A 21,067-nucleotide genomic window follows, 5' to 3' on the forward strand; every position below is an offset into this window, starting at 1 on the left:
TCCTGTATTGTTTGAAATAAATATCAACATTGAATTCAGATGGATCGCGAGGGCATACGAGACGAATATGACATTAATGTCATTGTCGACCCTTGTTGGTTGAACTGAATGAAATAAAGACCATATGTTTGCCGGCTCATGTTACGTAGGTTGTTGCTAATTCTTTATCGTAGCCGCAAGTAATGCGCTTAAGCGAGAATATTTTTTGAATTGAATTGAAATTACAAGTCTCCACAGGCCCTATTGTCTTTTGTTTATATTTTTGATTCATTTTTATTTCAAGGCAATTTTACAATTGAAATTTTCTTTTTTGGTTTTTTATTTTTATTATTATTTACATAATAGTAATTCTTACACATACTAACTATTGCAGATCATTGGATACAACCTGTGACCAAAATATAGGCAGACGACACATTATGTTGTCTTAAATTTTCGCGATTATTACACATTGAAATAAAACTAGTTTAAACGGATTTTAATCGCGTATAGGGTGGACCCGTAGAGTCTACCCGTGACACGAACGCTGTAAAGTGCTCGAAACGTCGGGATGTTAGAAATAATTAATATACGCGATTGAAATCCGTTTAAACTAGTTTTATTTCAAGACGACACATTAATCTGAAATTAATTCGATAGCAAAATTGGTACCTATGGTATGTTGAGCGTTATGATATTCGAATAATATATAAAACCTGTTTTAGTATTAGTCATTTGTTTATTTCAATCGACTTTCGAAAACAATTAAAAATTTCGAATAAATAGTTATTTTGCAACGTTTTTATTACAAATATAGTATAATAATTTGTATATTTTATAATTTAAATCGATTAATTGCATGGAAATTATGTATAAGCTTATGACTTAAACTGTTTTAAAAGGAATTGATAACCGAACGGCCACCCCGTCGGTGCGCCTTTGAATCGTCATGACAATTCATTGTGGCAATAATCACAGCGTATTGTTCATTTTATGTTGTTCACAAACTACACATTTAAGCAAATGAAACTTCGTGCACTCGCATTCTTTGTTTTTTCATTAATTTGTCTGTTCTATTTTTAAAGTTTATATGACAAAGGTAAAAAATCAAAAGTCCTTATCACATAAAGACACTTAGAATGACGAAAACGTCCTAAATCGTTCATTTCAACTATTTTAAATATTGATATACATATGAAAATGTTCATTCATAAGAAATTTACCTTGGAAACAAAATAATTATTTTATTATTTCTAAATAGGCAATCTTTTGATTTTAATTTTATATAACATTACTTAAATAAATCCTAGATCAACCTTGGAAATTGTTTACGAATAAAGACATCTCTAAATGTGTCACCTACCAACCTACATTGTAGCAGCGTGTTGGGATAAATATCAATACTTTGTCAAGAATAGGAAGCCTTAGCCTAAATGTGGGTCTTCTGATTGATTTGAAACTTCGTATAGCTGTCATTGCTACGTGTGGTGTAGTCGTGACGCACGAGTCACACGTGTCAATTACGACGTATGCCAGCTTGGATCAAAGATATTAAAAAAAAAACGTCAGTTTGAGTATTTCCATTTATAGAACCAATATTTTGAATATAGAATCATTTTAAATTCAATTTGACAAACACAAATAAGCTAATTTAAATAAAACATTTCGATATTTTTATTAGACAATTTATAGCCCTGACTAATTAATTGACGATAAAGAATTGACAGTTGTTTTAATACATTTATTTTAATTGCTGATAACGCCTGTTATTCAAACATGAGGTTATATAATGATATCACACTTTGATGTGATTTTTAAAAGGATTTTCCGAAAATAAATAGCTAATGTTTAAATAGTTATGATAAACTTGATTTATTCTTTAGATTTATTGTTAAGATAATTGGGTACATGGTTTTCGAACATGATTCGAAATTTGAATTTTCATTAAGAGTATTTACAATACAAACATAACTTGCTACCCGTTCAGACTTGGCACGGTTAAAGTAAGGCTTTTATAACGTGCTATGTTTTAAACAATGATATTCGCCAACTGATCTGTGCATCCGTGTCATTCCAATGCATCGTACAGCACGCCGTGTATTTTTATTTAAATATATCGTAATATTTTAAAAACTACTGGTCCGAAATTCACAGCATAAAATTCATTCAACGTAAAACTTTTTAAATGGATGTGTCTTTTGTATTAATAACTAGCTGAACCCGTGGCTTTACTCGCACGAAATTTAAACTTTGTACAATAATAACCTGACTTGTTAAACCAATATTTAAATTATCGAAAAGTATAAATTTTACTTATTAAACTTTTGTATTCCTCACTTTAGAAATGATTCTTTACATACAAACTTCGACCCCTCCTAACGCGTCAATAAGGGATAATTTCCCTTCCCAGAACTCAAACTATCTCCATATCAAATTTCATCTAAATCGATTTAGCGATCGAAACGCGAAAGGGTAACAGACAGTTACTTTCGCATCTGCAAGATTAGCAGCGCTTTGTGATAGATTACATAAAAGTTCTCATTGATTATTTCGAATATTTAAATGTAAAATTGCTCACTGACACTGATCTATAATAGATTAATAAATTGTTCTATAGATAAATATCTAAAGCTCATTCCTTAATTACTATATTTATTTTAAATGGGCATTAATATTTACTAATTAGTCTGTATTAATATTATAAATTCGAAAATAACTCAGTCCTTCTAGCAGAGTAACAGACTATTAATCTTTACGCTGAAACTACTGTACTGAATTTGATAAAATTTGGTATGAAGCAAACATCCTATCCAAAAAAGGCATAGGTATACTTTTATATCTAATACTTGATCAATCCTTAAAATTTGAGTGAAGTCGCCGGCCACAACTAGTATTACAAATATGAGTGTTCAGTGCAAAATATTTATATAAAATAAACAGTATATCACACGGTTAATATATCAAAGGTTTTATGTTTGTATATAGGATATACCTTTGTCACGGGCTTAATGCCTTCCTCGATTTTGATAAATGAGGTTCTGATACATTTATCTTAATCATCATGCCATCGCCCGTCATGTAAGCCAGTTTTAAAGTTTTAAACAATTCACTATAATAAATTTTCGAATAAAGCTCCGATTATATATTTTAAAGTCTTTATTTTTTATGTCATACGTAAGCACGAAATATTACATTAATAATATTTATAATGACAGTAAAAATATGATGTAAAGTAATAAAATACAATAAAAAAATATTTCTACAAAAGAGGTTTCTTTAGTTTTGTGATTGTATAATGTAAAATATCTATTGTTTTCTATTGAAAAATATTTTATTATCTTTGGTTTTCTAGTCTTTCTTGTACTTATCTTTCCGAAAACGACTCGAAACACCTTCGCACAGGTTCAAGTTATTAATAAAAGAAAATTACTAGATGTAAATAACATATTATAATTAGCATCCAGGAATAATGTAACTTTCTAAAATAGTTCTGGTATCACGTACAAACAAAGCATAATTTTTTATAAATAAAAAAAAACCGCCTTCAAAATTGAACTAAAAAGAAAAAAATAATCAGTTACATCCATATCCAATTAACGATTTTTTAATCACCTCTCAAAGTCGGTGCCAACATTGCTAATATAGGTACATAATACATACATACAAAAACTAAATCCATTTATTGTATAGATGACACCATTAAACAAACCCTACTATCGATACAAATTAAATGATTTCAATATAGGAATTTACTTACTTTGTTGGCACCGACTTCAAAAGGTGATTAAAAAATCGTAAATTGGATATGGATGTAACTGATTATTTTTTTCTTTTTAGTTCATTTTTGAAGGCGGTTTTTTTTTATTTATAAAAAATTATTTAATGCTTTTCAGTGTTGTTTTGTTATTTATAATTACAATTGGTAGTGTTTGTCATTCACTTTATTATACTCAGTACATTTCGGCTTTCGACTCTAAACATAACTCAACGCCGTTTCAATACGATGTTGACTGCAACTCACATTAAGCGTTACCTAAGTTACAATAGCCTAATGTTAACTGCTCATCGCCAATTAGACAATACCATTTTTCCCGATGCAATGCCGTTAATCATTGAGGAATTCTCCTGGTAGTCCACCATCAGCTAGACTTCATCATAGGCATGTTTACTAACATCAATTGCTTGACGACTATCTTAAAGAAATAGAACTAAACCCGTAAAATAGTTACTTACTAATAGGTTCTGATTACCAGTTGTGGTCTTCATCATTAGTTCCACTTCATCAAATGTCACTTTTCGTCAGCATATGACCAAGGCACTTTGAATAAAACCGAAATCACTATAGGTGTGCCTATAAAATTTGAGGAGTTCCCTCGATTTCTCCAGGATCCCATCATCAGATCCTGATCTCCTGACAATGGGACCACCTGTAAAACATGCCCTTTCAAACAAAAAAAGAATTGTCAAAATCGGCCCAGCCATCTTCGAGTAATTCGGTAACATACATAAAAAATAAAAAAAAAAAAAAAAAAAAAAGGCCCCGACGAATTGAGAACCTCCTCCTTTTTTTGAAGTCGGTTAAAAATAAATCTCTTTATAAAATTATCATAGATTATTAAATTTTACCCGTGATACCCGTGATATGAAATAATTTGATTTTAATATCTATTTTGTTATTCACAGATTTTTGCGTTTCCTTTTTATATTGTATTTTTTAATATTTTATAGTTTCTTAATCTCCTTATTATAAATGATAATACTTATTATACATAACTATTTAATGTTATTTTTTTTCCTAACAATTTGTTGACTGCTTTAAAATCTGTGTGTGAAATAATAATAATAATATATATCAAAACAAAAATAGTCTTCCCTCCTACAATATCGACTTTCTTTATAATTGTATTTAATTGTTGCGTTCGAAAATATGAGATACATAAATAACATTATGTAATAATAGATAGATAACATTACCTAAATATCCTGGAAATCAAAAGAGTTCCTCCAAACACCGTGACTGATATCAAATTACTTCCAAGGACTAAAAAAAGTTTCGAAGCCATAATACTATTTGAGTTGGCAGAAACTGGAGGCTTACCCCTCTAAGCCTCTTTACCTATTCGTACCCAAGGATCTGTAACCAAATAAAGTTTTATTAAAGGGAAGATACCCGGTTGTATTTCGAATCGTACATGATTTCATTGGTTTTTATTTTATCGGAAACTAATATACCTACCGATTGACCTTGAAACTTTTAAATTGGTTACGGATCGCTTTCTTTGTTCAGAAATAAGATCGCGTGAACGAAAAGAATGAATGTATTTTGTATTGGGACTCTATGGTAATCAGATACAGAACTTTATGGTAATTGTAATTTATAATATCGACAAACACACACATACAAGATAATAAATTCAAATAACTTCAATCGAATTATATATTTAAAAATGACTTATAATTATTTATAAAGATTTTTCCATTACGAAATTATAAAATTGTATTACATTAAAAATTTATCTATAAAGTCAAAATTAATATTTACTACTGATAAAAACAATTCTAAAAATTTGTTTTTTTTTACAGGATTAAAATTAGCACTGAACTGAAATATATTAATTTTATTTTACTGAGAACTCAACTCTCCCTAGTTACTCTTATTCACAAACTAAATTACATCAGCTGTATACAATTAATTTTACCTTGCAACAGTTAGGGAATCTCCATTATAAGGTAACACTATTACTATTATTTACCCCATCTACCTAATTTACAAAACTGTGTTTGGAGAGAACTCTTTAGCTTTTTATATTACAGACAGCCCTTAAAGCAATGCTCTATTGACGCTTTAAAAATAAAACTTATAAATAACCAGTTAACTTCATCAATTTCTTAATGCTAACGTATTTTTCTTTAATTGGCTATTATCCAATAACCCAATACATGTCCCTGAAACCTAAGGTGGTTCCGCATATTATGTATGTACTTGGATAAACTTATTTTATTACATCACAATTTAAAGTTAATTTTCAAATAATAATTTTTTAATTCCTTGGTTTTTTTTAGGTGCTGAAGTTTTTAGAAAGCTTACAAATAATAAAATGAATAATTTACTTAATTCAGTAGGTACTTTATTCGAGATACAAGTAGAGTTTATTATTATATACGGAAATTGATTTTGTACAGCTGTATGTTGTCTTTTGGTTATCCTCAAGAATGAAATTGTTTTCATCTACCAGGGCACTCCTACATTGAATAGGGTTTTAACTTTGACTTTTATTTTGTTACATTGTAATAAATGTAAAACCATTTATTTACACAACAAGACACCTAACTGACCAAACTGTAACTATAATTATGACACTATATTTAATTCATATTAAAATAAATAATTATTGGACAACATCACATACGTTACTCTGATCCCAATGTAAGTAGCTAAAGCATTTATATTATGGAAAATCAGAAGTAACGACGGTACCACAAACACCAAGATCCGAGACAACATAGAAAACTAATGAACTTTTTCTACATCAACTCGGCCAGGAATCGAACCTGGGGCCTCGGAGTGGCGTACCCATGAAAACCGGTGTACGAGTACATGCTACTTGACTACGGAGGTCGTTATATTTAACATTACAATGCACCGAATAAACTCTTGACGCATCAAGAAACGGCAAAGTCACTTTATATGAAGTGTTTATTATATCTAACATGTATTGATAACGCACTACGTCTAATCCTTTATCAAATAATCTTATTATACTGATATCCAATTACATTTACCACAATAATTCTAAGTTAGGTATTAGATACATCTAATTCCTATCTGATATTATACCTATTGCGCTTAACTGGATTAATCATCAACCATTTAATGGGTCCTATACTGGCTCCACATCGGGAATTGGGAAGCAATTAATCTCTTTGCGTTGATGTGCTAATCTATGATAGGATGATGAGTAATAGCGACGCGTTTGTCTGTTCATTACAAATATTCATATTAATTACATGCCATTTTGATAGTGTACTGTTGTGTGTAGTGTCAATATTTTGTCTCTGATTGAATTGATTTCTTAACATTGATTTAACAAATTGTGATTTTTTTCCCTGATATGATAATGAGCTAAGATGGCCCAGTGATTAGAACGCGTGCATATTAACCGATGATTGCGGGTTCAAACCCATGCAAGCACCACTATATATATGTGCTTAATTTGTGTTCAAAATTCATCTCGTGCTTAGTGGTGAAGGAAAACATGTCTAATTTCATTGAAATTCTGCCACATGTGCATTCCACCAACCCGCATTGGAACAGCGTGGTGGAATATATTCCAAACCCTCTCCTTAATGGGAGAGGAGGCCTTACCCCAGCAGTTGGTAATTTATAGGCTGTTACTTTACTTTACTACTTTCCCTGATATATGTTAAAAATAACATTAAGATTATACATAATATATTACCACAAATGAGCAAAATATTCTGATGGCCCTTCGTGATCAAAACTGTCATATTATGTAGTTATATAATCTACTGTATAATAATAACTATTACTCATATTGACAGCACACTCGATAAGGGAACTTAGATGTTACATACCTGGCCTGTAATTAAATTGGAAACTTCAATACCAGCTAAAGAAAGTTTTAGTAGTTTGGCGGTAGTATAATTATGTCGTGGGTGGTACCTACCATGGGTGAGCAGTTTTCTAAACACGGGGTAGAAGACGAAAGATCTCTATGGAGATTTTTTTTCATCATCGACATCTGCAATACCAGGGGGCTTGCAGGTGCGTTGCCGGCCTTTGAGAAAGGAGTAGGCTCTTTTCTTGAAGGTTCCCATGTCGTATCTGTTCGGAAAAACCGCCGGCGAAAGCTGGTTCCACAGAGTGGTTGTGCGAGGCAAAAAATGTCTAAGAAATCGCGCTGTTATGGATTTTCGGACATCAAGATGGTGCGGGTGAAACTTAGAATTTTGACGAGATGTCCGAAGGTGAAATTCAGCAGCCGGGATTAATCCGAACAATTCCTCGGAACATTCCCCGTGAAAAATTCGGTAGAAGATGCAGAGTGATCCAACATCTCTACGCAAAGGATCAAGGAGATCGGAAAGGGCTTGATCGTCGATAACTCGAGCCGCTCTACGTTGGATGCGGTCAAATGGAAGGAGCTGGTACTGGGGAGCACCCGCCCAGAGGTGAGAGCAGTACTCCATGTGAGGCCGAATTTGCGCCTTGTAGAGTTTTAGGCGATGGGCCGACGTGAAATACTGGCTCGCCTTGCTGAGCACACCGAGCTTCTTTGAAGCCAATTTGGCTTTGCCTTCCAATTGACCGCGGAACTGAACGAGGCTCGAAATATCAACGCCAAGTATTCCGATACTACCTGTAGCGGCTATCGGGATGTTCTCAAATCGTGGAGATACGACAAATGGTGTTTTTTAAGAGTTAACGCGCAAACTTGCGTCTTTTTGGGGTTGAAATGGACTAAATTTAGCCGGCCCCAGTTCGAGACTTCGTTTAACGAAGACTCGCTTTCAGACACAAGTTTGTTCCGGTTTTCTTCGACGTTTTCCCGAGAAATATTAGCGCGGCCGGTGTATAAGATGTCAACGGTACTGTCGTCTGCATATTAATGAATGTTCCCAATTTGCAACAAGTCATTGATATGCAGAAGAAACAAAGTGGGTGATAGAACACAGCCTTGTGGAACACCAGCATTGACGAACTTTAAGTCGGAGCATGCACCGTCGACAACGACCTTGATGCTCCGATCTGCCAAAAAGCTGGTAATCCAATTGCATAATTTCCCGGGCAGCCCATAGGAAGGAAGCTTCGAAAGAAGCGCTTTGTGCCACACGCGATCGAAGGCCTTCGCTATGTCCAAGCTGGCTGCTAATGCCTCCCCCTTGCTCTCAACTGCTTCAGCCCATCTATGAGTAAGGTAAACTAGAGGATCACCGGCCGACCGACCCCGACGGAAACCGTACTGGCGGTCGCTAATCAGCTGGTTCTCCTCTAGATACCGCAGGAGCTAGCAGTTTTTAAGGGACTCCATTATCTTGGAGAGCAAGGAAGTGATGGCTATAGGCCTATAATTGGACGGATCTGAGCGGTTGCCTTTATTTAGGGATCGGATGCACCAAAGCAGTCTTCCAGGAGTTCGGGACGACGCCTAATGCGTAGGATTGCCGGAAAAGACGCGTTAAGACCGGTGCCAACTCGGGAGCACATGTCCGTAGCACGATTGAAGGGATGCCATCGGGTCCACTCGACTTGTGAATGTCCAAGGAAAGAAGTGCTTTCCGAACTGCACTTTGCCGAAATTTAACCTCCGGCATCGTCGTATCACATCGCGGGATTGATGGTGGTGACTTTCCTTGGTCATCCAGAGTCGAGTTCGACGCGAAGTGAGACCCTAAAAGATCGGCCTTCTCCTTCGCGGTATGGGCCAATGACTCACCGTCCCTGTGCAAAGATGGAAAAGAAGGCTGACAGAAATTCCCTAGGACAGCCTTAGCGAGAGACCAGAACGCACGTGTTCCTGATGGGAAGCGCACCAGTCTCTCGCCAATTCTGCCAATATACTTCGACTTCGCCTTAGCTATCACGTTTTTGAAGGACCTGGAGGCAGAGTTATATTCCTTTCTGAATGTGCTGGTGTTTGTATCACGAGACGCCGATGCGTTAGCCCAGTCTTGGTAGCATTCCCATTTTCGGCGTGAAGCCGTCTTACAGAGGCGACCAAACCAGGGCTGGGACTTGCCACCAATGGGCACCGCAGAATATGGAATGAAAAGATCCATACCCTGAAGCACCACATCGGCGACAGAGTCAGCAACAACGCTCGGATCATCCATCGAGAAACAAACTCGCCCCCATGGGTAAGATGCAAAGAAGGACCGCATCCCATCCCAATCTGCTGACTTGTAGTGCCACACGCGACGACAGCCCGCGAAACGAGGTCGTGAGTATCGTGTAACTGCCACTGTACTCCGGACGAGACAGTGGTCCGACAGAGGGGGATCGACGACAATCTTATAGCCGTCCAGATGCGAAGTCAGCAGAAGGTCCAACAGGGAAGGTGTATGATCCTCCACGTCCGGTATTCGCGTTGGCGAGGTGACCAGTTGTGTCAAATCATAAGCCAAAGCGAAGTCGAGAACAGATCTACCCGCATGATCAGTGGTGCGTGATCCAAGCCACTCTGTATGATGAGCATTGAAATCGCCCAGAATAATGATCTCTGCGGACGGAGTCTGCTGCAGCACGGAATCTGTAGCCAATTGGACGTGCTCAACCAGTCGATCGGTTTCGGCATTACCGCTATGGGACCTATAAAGGCACGCGTAGATTCGCGGATGGTCGTCGCAGTCTACGCGCAGCCAGATAATTGATAGGTCTTGCCCTTCAAGGCTGCCGAGGCGTCGAGAGCAGATATCATCTGACGTAAACGCACACCCCAGCTCGTGGCACAAAAGTATGCCCCAATTTGTACCCGGGGTAAGAGAGAAAAGACGTATCGGCAGGAGAAGATATCTGGGTCTCGGTAAGAAAGAGCAAGGCCGGCTTCGCCGTCTCAAGGTGAAAGTGAACGGCATTCAAGTTGGAGTTGAGTCCCGTTATGTTGCAGAAGTCCACAGCGAGTGTGGTAGGGGATTGCCTTATGATGCCTGCTCCGCTTGCCCCGAACAGTGGCGAGCGCAAAATTGCCCCCCCCCAGAATTCGGAGGGCAGCCTGGGCATCCATGCTCAGGACGTACACCGCCTGAGCATGGATGCCCAGAGAGGGATTCTCCACCGCAGTCGCTGATGGTACCCTCCTGGGGTAATGTCACCAAATTCTGCACAACCATGTTTTGGGGGGAGAGGGATCGGGCCTCCGGAACTCTCACTTACCGGACGAAACGCGGTAGCATAGCTACCACTTCACGCCGATTTTAAGTGAGAGAGTGGTACTTCCCCGGGCGTGCCGGCCCATTCGACTGCAACCGAGAGGTATGCAGTGTGGCACTACCACTTTTAATTTGATAAAATTAAAATTTAATTGTGATTGCTTATAATCAATCTAAATAGATTTTGATGCTGATCTTCTTTTGTTTACGAAATAAATAAAAGTCAGAGCCAGACTTTCGTTATAACATTATTCTTCAAGAGAAAACGTAGCGCTTATTCTATCACGCATCTCAAGTGAGTTACTAGATATACATGAAGCGATAGAATTTAATCTGCCGCATGCCGCTGTCATGAGTTTTCTTTTAACGCAACACGAGATGAATCTGATTTTAATCCGCGTTCGTCGCTAGAGATCCACGGACTCTATCCACTATTTATTTAGTGGATCGAGCAGATTATAGCTTTTTGAAAACTCACCTGAGTCGGTACCGCCCAATTATTCTACTGCCAACCCAACACTTGGTATTTTGTATTCCAGGTAAGCAATCTAACTACAGGCACAAAGACCAAACAATCTTGGGTATCGTTCCCAAGAATGGTGGTGCATTGACATTGTAAAAGAATAGTAAATAAATTTTACGTCTTTAATGTCTATAGGCTGGTAACTTACCATAAGGTGGTTTTTTCCATTTTTCTATTGCATTTCTCTGCTGTATAAAAACGCAATCTAAGCTTGATAGCATAACGCATAAGTGATCATACTAATTTAGGGACACACATATTACTGCAGTCTAAATAGATCACTGCATATTTATAGCGATAGAAAATCATTACACGAATTATAAATAAAACTACACGTTTACGAATACTCGACGGCGTATCACTAGTAACACGATAACTATGACATTTCCATTTGACATAGGCTTTGCTAATGCATTAATTTTCATTGAACATCTCGCACACGGCTGATTTCCCACGGCGAGGATATTGTGAACTACAATGAAACATGCATATGACACAGGGCGTGAAATAACGTTAGTTCGTGCTATGACGATGATTCTGCACCCTAGCTTGCTATTGTGCGAACGGAGCACATTTCCACTGCACCGTCGTAATTTATAAATTTTATTATAATCCTTCTTTTTTTTTAGTAAAATAGAACAAGTTCTTTTTTCAAAATTTTAAATAAAATTAGCCTTATACCAATTGGAAGAAAAATAAGATTTTATATGAATTATATCGTTTTATTTTCTATACAGAAATTAATTAATTTTCTTTCAATATTTATCTTGTTTAACATTACCCCCTATAAGTATATTATAAATAATCAGTGTGTTGTGATGTTTAAGTAAATATTATCATAATTAATAAATTTATCTAACAGTAACTAATTTATTCTCTTACAGGTTTCCCCGTGTAAATTTTCAGGGAAGTAATAAGTTCACTTTAACTACTATAAAGTATGTATAATTTTTACATTTTACTTAAATAAATATTATAACAATCAAATGGACCATATATAATCATAATATAATGATATAGCTTACTCAAAGAAAAGTACAATGTAAGATTAAATTACGGTAATAAAATAAACATATAAATAATACATTAATGGAAATACTAGCTTTAGAACGCTTTCCTTAAAATAGATATATAAAAATAAATAACCAATATCCTTTTGTACTAATCCATTTTGCAGTTGCATGATAATCTCTTAAAATATTAAGGCATAAAACACACACACACACACACACACGCACACGCACACAACGCAACACACAATTCAAATTAATATTAGTTAAACATTATCACATTTATACCATTAGTAAAGATGTCCAAAACGTAGTGCAACGCAAACGCGCCCCCTGCCTTACTTTGTCGATAAAGTTCAGATATAATTTTTTGATATCACCAGACGAGCGCTTTGACACCGCCGAAGCGATTCCGATAAATTCGAATCTAAATCCAATATCGCCGTTACAAGCCGGCAAAGAATTTCTATAGACGGATCATTTCGATTGGAATACTCGCGTTATGATTTTGTGACCCGTTTTATTATTGACTCGCTAAGGCCGAGACCGTTCATAGTATTATCTTGTTTATTATATTGCTTTAACCTACGCCCACGCATATTTATATTCATCTTTCCGATTCTCACCGAAATAATGTATTTAAATATACGACCAATGCGTACTATGCGTTCATGCGTGATTTTAGACCTACGTGCTCTTGAACTTTAAATTGGTGGGATTCAAATATTTTTACGTTCAAAAGATTAGCTATCGCCATTCTGAACTTAAAAAATCGTTATTAAATTTAATATTACAGACTTAGAATATTTTAAATACAGATAGAGTATCAGTACTCTATATATACGTGCAACAGTGAGCCACAACTTTTTTCTCAGCTTTGACAGCCTATATGGACTTAAATAATAAAGAATACAAACTTATTGGTCTCCCACGAAACTTCGCGTTTATTCATAGGATTTTTTCGGTATTTCAAATCGAAATCAAAATAAAATGACAGGTTTTATTTAGATGTAATTTCATTCTAAGCTCCAAGTCAGTCCGATCTACATTTGACGCCAATATTTTGATACCTTATTTGAATGAATTTTTTAACGCCATTAATTCAGTTACAATTGGAGATTATCTGAAATAAATCCTTTAATTTTTTTTGTTTTGTAACCAAGAATTCTCTTTATTTTTCTGCACATATACGACTAGATGAAGACATCATGAGACCATACCCATTTTTTATGAGCAAGCAAAATCACTGGTACAAAAATCGGCTTACGCTATTATATACGAGTATTTACGCTCAAAGATATCCTTTGTGTATGAACTCAACCTAAAACCGGAACACAATAACTATAAATAAATATACACATTCAAAAATGACTGACTATTTTAGATTTCGTGAAAATGCTTCACAGCTTGTTAGCACCATTCTAATTAGTACACACTATTCATAGTTTACAAGAATACAGTATTTAGTTTGCAATGTTTATTAAGTCTTTTGTCGTATGTTAATATTCAAATATTATTTAATGCGGACCGTAACTCGAAACGCAAGTTTATATCTGTAACAATATAAACAACTACGATTAGTTCAGGTAGTATAATGAAATGCAAATACCTGCATATTCATGAAAACCGTTTTAAATTCTCAGTAACGTTAAATAACCGGTGACTTGATTGTTGTCATTATGAATTGTTATCATCCAAGCTAGTAAGTCAAATAATAGTATATATCTATACATATAATAAAATTGGAGAGTCTGTTTGTAATATTAAAATAGCCCTTTTTTACTCAATGCATATTTATCTATTTACGGTACATATACCAAAATAACATTTTTTACAATTTTTGTCGGTCTGTCCGTCTGTTTGTGTCGGCTAATATCTGGAATGGCTGCACCGATTTTGACGGTACTTTCAATGGCAGATAACTGATATAATAGGGAGTAACTTAGGCTACAATAAAAAAAAAATCTGTTAAATTCAAACGCGTACAAGGTCGCGGACACGGCTCGTTTTATAATAAACGTTGAATAATGTTATGTTAACACTTACTTTAATTTGGTACTAACTCAAAATATAAAATCCAAATAAAAGTATTATGTATTCAAGTGCGACACCAGAACAATCATGATTTAAAGATCTCACGACTGGTAAACATTATTCATTATTTATTAATAAAGAGTAACTTAGGCTACTTTTATTTTAGAATTATACATACAAAAATAATAATACCACACTGCAATGTCCAAAATCTGTCCAGTAAGTCGTCGTAGCCCTCACGTCGGGTGCCCTCTACCAACGACTTCATATCACAAAAGCTGCTAATACAGACTAAATCAGTTACAGTAAAATCTGAGAACTAAACAATAACTTCTTGTTAAATTCGAGTTTCGATTTTCTGGATTTTTCGAAAACCGCGGACACATCAAGTATATATTCATGAAAAAAAAAAAGTAAAAGTAACAGCCCGTAAATTTCCCACTGCTGGGATTAGGCCTCCTCTTCCATTAAGGAGAGGGTTTGGAACATATTCTACCACGCTATTCCAATGCGGGTTGGTAAATGCACATGTAACAGAATTTCGATAAAACTAGACACATGCAGGTTTCCTCACGATGTTTTCCTTCACCGCCGAGCACGAGATGAATTATAAACACAAATTAAGCACATATATGTAGTGGTGCTTGCCTGGGTTTGAACCCGTAATCTTCGGTTAAGATGCACGCGTTCTAACCACTGGGCCATCTCGGTTCTATATATTCATGAATTTATATATTTTATTATTTGTAAATGGAATGCGGAAAGGCTCACTGCCCAATGAACCGGTGACCTAAAGAGGTCCCGCTCTCCGCTGCCAACAAGGGCAATTGGCAATGCGTTTCTGGACTTCACCCCTACGTAACAATTATGTTGCTATGTTCCATTTTCCTGTAATTACTCTAACTTTGTTTCGTGTAATTGGCATCATTACTTGAGCCAACAGTCACTTGACCGGGATTTTTTAAAAAGGTTATATCGTTAAAAAAGGTAATAATTATAAATATGAAGCTGCTATACCGAACCCAAGATAGCGGTGAAGACCAAATAAATCAAAGCCAGATGGGTTATTGATTTTTAAGTGCGTAATTGATGTTTGTAACGTATCACGTGCCTTATTATTATATACTTGCTTCCCGCGAAACTTCGTGTTTATTAATTTTTTTTTTTTTTTGTATACTTTAAATCCTATGACAGGTTTCGCTTTTATTTAATTATCATTGTTAACTGATGAAACATTTTAAATGATTTTTTTAAAAAAATATTTAAAAACACAATTTTAGATATTTTTTATCGTTTCCTTAATTTTGTATTTGTTTAATTTACTGCTACTAGGTATGAAATGACTTCTTTAATAAAATAAAAACTCACACAATATGTGCCAATTTTCACACATATTTGTCATATGTTATGTTTCGCGCAACGCGCACCGTGTAAGCAAGTCGTATGTCAGTGCTCTCGTCAAGTTATTATTAATAAAGAAAGTGAAGTGGAAAACGAAATAATCGAACAACTCAGTGAAAACTTCAATAATTTGTGAATAGTGGAATAGTGAAATAGTAAATAAATAAATATGTTTATCGATAAAATTTGATCAAACATACCAATATCAATTCATCACCCAATATTTAGTAAATAAGTTCCTGAATTTATTAAATTTATTCATTTTTGCAATATATTACCAGTCCAAGAGCAACTATAGCCTCGTCACTAAGTTAGAAATGACCTAGACGTAATGAATATTTACTTTTTTATAATTGTTTGGTAAAGCTTTATCCATATATGTATATATAAGCAATTACATCTCGAACCAAACCTGCTACTGATCGTAATTATCGATTTCATTAGCCAGTAGCGAAATTTCGTAATTAATTAAGCGCAATGCCATACCCGAGCTATAGAGACCTCAGTCCAGTTTTCGATCTAACAAGCTGTTACCGTGTGGTCCGTTCTTGCATTACTGTAGTGACTCGAAGATAGATACTTTCCGTCTGAATAAATTACTATCCATTATGTAAGCGAATGTTTTATGGGGCAGGATGTCGTGATGAAGGCAAACATTTTAAACGAGCGACTTTTTACTTACCAGCTCTTAATGTTTTGGATCGCGCAAATACCTCGTTTTCTCATAATATAAGTCGATTGAGTACTAATAATTATACGCTCGACTACCATGGCTAGAATTTAAACGAATTAATTTTAATGTTTTTCGCTAACTCGTTATTGTTCAAAATGACTAAAGGTTTTTTGTTTTGATTGCAAATAGTATAACATAGGTTTTTATAAAGAAATATCATGTTATATATAATTACGTTTTTATAGTAACTTTATGATGGCCTGCTTTAGTTAGAGACTCTGATAAATAAAAAATAAATTTATATTTAACAATTATTATCTGTATTCTTGGTGAATATTTTTAAAACCACGACAGAGAGTGCAAAAGTGAATTATAGTAAAAACTGATCGGATCATTTCAACATTCTAGGTTAGCTATTTGCTTTGGGTAATATATGTTTAGTGGAGCTACATATCAAAAGTATCATTTTATCTCAATCGAGATAATTTACCAAGAAATCGGTTTTCCTTAGCTCGTTATTACTTCGTGAGCCGGATACGGTACTAGGCGGGTTTACTGGTATTTTAACGTCAAATGCAATGCTCTTGACTACATACACAGCCCACTTTACGGGCACATTTAATTTAATAACTTAAGTCATTTCGTCAATGGATAACTGTATAATATCTAAATTGTAATTATTATTATATAATTCATCAATCTGATTGAACATTCTTATGTTCTTAGTGTAGAAAGGTAATAAAATTAATAAGAATATTAAAATAAATAGCAATCACTGCCTATAATGACTTGGTAAGTACTAGAATTAATTAATTCTTTTGTAAATGTTCTGACAAGTTTGACGCATATTTGTAATAGTTAATTAAGTATTGACTTGTTTCAATTAAATAGCTTTTATTTAACGTCAATTGTAAATGTGTATGAGTAATATCTTTCGAGTAAAACCAGTTTGAACCAGTTAATAATTAAAGTGGTTTCACTCAACAAGACGGAGATAAATTCTGCACATTCTTTTAGTGCTGATGTTAGTACAATCTTACTTACTGAATATCTTAACTTATACCAAATCTTTGCCACATATATTGATTTTATATTATTTTTTATTATATTTGTTAAATAAATTAAGATAATTCTTATGCTAATGCTATTTACACACACACACACACACACACACACACACATACACATATCTGTTATGACTACACAAGACGCGTTATTACTTTTTCACACATATTTTGTACAATACTAATTCGCGCTAACGGCTTCGCCCTCCTGTATGAACATAACATCTTTCCAGGATGAAAGTTAGCTATGTGCCATTGCGAACTATAATCAATCCCTGTGTCAAATTTCATTCAAATCCGTTCAGCTCTGATGTGATTGAATACCAAAAATCTAACCATGGAAACTGTTGCATTTATAATATTAGTAGGATATCGTGTACGGAAATGTAAACATAATATTTGATACGTAAACACAAAACGCGTAAAGACACGACTTAATAAAAACAATACATAATACGTGCTCGCAAAACCAAAGTAACGCATATCTTATGTTTTTACTCCAGCGCTTGGAGATGTTATCTCAGCTATGTTTCAACTTGATACATTGTATTCATGTATAAAGCTTGACGCATCGCACAGATGTATGAGATAACTTAAGATATTATGACGTGTGAATAAAAATTATAAGTAGACGAGATTATGAAGATAAACGCATTGTTTTTAGTGGACTGTGAAATGTTTGTTTATACATAATTAAAATAATTTATAATATAATTATGATAACTAGCTCATTTGTAACTGTTCGTGGAATATTATAGAGATAGCAACAATTCGGATTAACATAGGGGAATCCTCCACAATGTATATCACTATAATTATTATAATATAATGCGTGAATATTTGTATGCATTGAATAGAAAGATAAATTATATGACGATTATGCTCTTATATCGATGGGAGACTTTATAGCAGACTTCATTTTGGAATTATTTCATTTTCAATTTATTCAATTCACAAAAGAAAAATCTCAAAGTAAGTGACGAACTAGTTGATAATTAGAATTTTATTATAAAAGAATCTTAAATTAATTTCCTTATACAGTAAAATTTAGTATCTTAAAATATTGATTGGTACATATGTAATGTGTACATATATAATATATTATGTATATTAAGTGGTATTAGTGTTTAAATTTTTTTATGTTATTTTAGTCTGCACAGCTGACTCAGATTACGTTTTTAAAAATCTCTCTCAATTGAGGTTGTCTGGAAGAGATGATGATAAAGTAGCCATAAGTCCGTATGTAGAACATATCAAACATATAGTCCTCAGATTTCTATATAATATTATGTTTTATTGAAGACCTCCGTGGTCGAGTGGCGTGTACTCCGGTTTTCATGGGTACCCCACTCCGAGGTCCCGGGTTCGATTCCCGGCCGATTCGATGTAGATTATCATTAGTTTTCTATCTTGTCTTGGGTCTGGGTGTTTGTGGTACCGTCGTTACTTCTTATTTCCCATAACACAAGTGCTTTGGTTACTCACATTAGGATTAGGGTAATGTATGATGATGATGATGCTCATATTTATTTATTTACTTATTTATTAATTTGTGGTGTACACTAAATTAAAGTAACATTAAGAACATTAACATTAAATTATTCTATATATGTTTATAAATATAGAAATGATTGATACAAGTGTGATGTTAATTTGCAACTTGTTGATGACCATAGCTGCTGTGTTTATACTGCACGTCACGGCTCTCCCCCGTATATTAATCACATGACCTGGCCTCACCCCGGGACAAAGATGTAGCGAAAGATACAACACATATCTACTTAATTAAAAACCCTCAGCGTCAATGCATCGTAATCACGTGATCTAATATGTCTCAGTGTCACGCCGCCAACCATGGGATCTAATATATCACATTACTAGTACTTGTAATTACACTGGCCTACTCAAACTTCATGCATAAAACATAGTTTATATTTTGCTGTATAATTATTCACGAACGGTAACTCGTTCTAAAATAATCTTGTAAAATAAAGAAAGACTCATTTGCTTATATACATTTTTATATGAATGTGATTTAAAGTCTCAAAAAGATTTTTCTAGTCTTCTTTCTATCGAGCCACTGGTGGTATATTTGGTGATAATCCTTTGTACATGTACATTTAGGTACCACCAACTCATCACATAGTCCACAGCCAAATAGTATAGTATGCTTAATATAATTTTCACTAGGTAAATACAGGCGCAAGGGCTAAGGTGGCTAAGGTGGTGCATTGGCAATAAGATATGATTATTGTTTTCTATTGTCAATGTCAATGGATGGTACTAGTGTAGTGACCCATTTGCACTTCCCGATTTAGTTTAAAGTCCAATTTTATTTATGTGAGTGTTTTTGGTACATTACATTATTTACGAATAAAAACTTTTTGTAATTAAATCCTAATATAATGTATTTAATAAGTTATACTTTAAGGTAAATATAACGATTCAATAACAAATTATATTTATTGTCATATCTGTATCGCGTTATTCTTTGACCACATTACCACTGCACCCTAAGGTGAGAGACGTGATGGCTTATTAGGGGAACTTAGAACTTTAGGGTTGTGTTTACCTATATGAGGGAACACGGGATATGTTTACCTATACCAGCGCTTACAAAACTTATATTTTTATCTCTGTCACTATAACATTGTTGAAAAGAGACAAAAGTCCAAGTAAATTCCCGGCTAAATGTCGACAGCATATGCCTTTAAGGGAGACACGAGATGAACAGAAATGCCTCAGGCTCGAGGGAAATATACGGTGGATTCTTTATAGGGTGAGACGTCAATCGGGATTAAAATTCAAAAGGCTAATAGTCGCCCGTTTCGATTTGTCTAATGATATATAATATAGCTATTTCGATTAGTGTGAGCTGGTCGAAAGTTTAATCACTTGTAATTTTTGTTTTTCAATACGATTACTAAGTGATTAATTATTGTTGACGTTTCAAATTGTTTTTTTTTATATATTGGACAACATCATATACATTACTCTGATGCCAATGTAAGTTAAAGTACTTGTGTTAAGGAAAATCAGAAGTAAGGACGGTATCACAAACACCCAGACCCAAGACAACATAGAAAACTATTGAACTATTTCTGCATCGATTCAGACGGGAATCGAACCCGGGACGTATCCATGAAAACCGGTATACACACTAATCGACCACGGAGGTCGTCAAAAGTGTTTAGTATAATGGCATTACAGTCCTTAGATGAAACACTATAAGACAATTGGAAACACTTTGATACATTGTACATTTCTAATAATTACGTCTAAATAATATTGAGCCAGGTTTCGGGTCCTCACGGTATGCACAAGCGATTTTGTCACGAAAATACGGAGTGGGTACCACTGGTTTTTTAGTGGGTATTCCTCCTCTGGCACACCACGTATTCTCAGCAATGGTAAGTCCCACGAAACACACCCTGCGCTTCAGGTGGGGAAACGCATAAGAGTGCTTTCCAACGAAAAAAAAAAAGTTACAATA

The sequence above is a fragment of the Vanessa cardui genome, chromosome 3 (genome assembly GCF_905220365.1).
Source record: "Vanessa cardui chromosome 3, ilVanCard2.1, whole genome shotgun sequence".
NCBI lineage: Eukaryota > Metazoa > Arthropoda > Insecta > Lepidoptera > Nymphalidae > Vanessa > Vanessa cardui.